The sequence below is a fragment of the Nicotiana tomentosiformis genome, chromosome 7 (assembly GCF_000390325.3).
Source record: "Nicotiana tomentosiformis chromosome 7, ASM39032v3, whole genome shotgun sequence".
NCBI classification, from domain to species: domain Eukaryota; kingdom Viridiplantae; phylum Streptophyta; class Magnoliopsida; order Solanales; family Solanaceae; genus Nicotiana; species Nicotiana tomentosiformis.
The window spans coordinates 103,959,254-103,960,456 of record NC_090818.1 but is presented as its reverse complement, the minus strand read 5'-3'; the positions used below and the strand labels follow the sequence as shown (position 1 = coordinate 103,960,456).

Genomic DNA, 1,203 nt, shown 5'->3' with positions numbered 1-1,203 from the left:
GAAGGAATGAAATCTCCCTGAGAATATAGAGAAGATTGGGCAATTCTCAACCAATGAAAATATGGCTGGAGACAATGATAATGTAGATTTGGCTGCAAGAGAGGCAGCCCAACAACGAGAAAAAGCTGCACGAGATGCTGAGGAAGCAGCGATTAGAGATTCACAGATGAACTATGAAGAGGAGATGGCTAGGAGAATTGCTCAAAATCATCCCTTAGCTGCAGCCCAGTTCGGAAACATAGATCCCGGTGCTGGGAGACCACTTGGTGATTATGCTAAACCGGTCTACAACCAAGGATTATCAAGTATTAGACCACCTCCAGTTGCAGCTAACAATTTTGAGTTAAAGCAAGGGTTGCTCCAAACCCTTCAAAACTGTTGTGTCTTCAGAGGTAAGATGAATGAAGATCCAAACAACCATCTAATGGACTTTGAGGAGATTATGAACTCCTTTCAATACAATGACGTGTCACAAGATGCAGTTTACTTAAGGGCATTCCCATTCACACTCAAAGATGATGCAAAGCAGTGGCTTCGAAGCTTGCCTGCGGGTTCGATTAGAACATGGGAGGAGATGACCAGAATTATTTTTGATAAACACTTCTCATTAGATAAAACGGGCAAGTCTAGAAGAGAGATCCATAACTTCTGCCAGAAAGAGACTAAAATTGTGTTTGAAGCATGTGAGAGGTTTAAGGAGATTGTTAGATAGTGTCAACATAGCGGAATTAAACTCTGGATGCAACTCCAGGACTTTTGGGATAGTTTGACACCGGCCTCATGAAGAACATTGAGCAATGCAACTGGAGGCCCGTTGATGAAGAAGACTCCAGAGGAGATAGTCACAATTCTGAATGAGTTGTCTAAAGATGCAAATCAGTGGCCCTCTAAGAGTGTTGAAAGAAGAAGACCGACTGGTGTTCACCAGGTTGATGCTAACACATCTGTGCAGGTATAGCTTGATGCCATGGCTAAAGAAAAATGGAAGCGGACCTTAGCTTCAATACAAAGTGAGCCTCACGCAATGTGTGATATACAGGGAAGATGACATCCTACTCATGAGTGTCAAGCCTCAACTGAGGAAGTGAATGTTGTGGGAAACTATAACTTTAATGCAATGGGTCAGAGACAGCCCGGTTTCTCATGGAGTTCATCTGGGGGTACTACAAATGCGTGGAAGCAAAACAACTCTAGACCTTAGGG

At 43.2% G+C, this 1,203-nt stretch overlaps 1 non-coding gene across 1 annotated transcript; it reads right to left on the bottom strand.

Annotated features, from left to right (window-relative positions):
- Positions 1-623: 623 nt before the first annotated feature.
- LOC117279512 (small nucleolar RNA R71) lies at positions 624-729 on the bottom strand. Its single transcript, XR_004509931.1, has one exon. It is a non-coding gene; the product is annotated as a small nucleolar RNA R71 (small nucleolar RNA).
- Between the last annotated feature and the right edge of the window lie 474 nt (positions 730-1,203).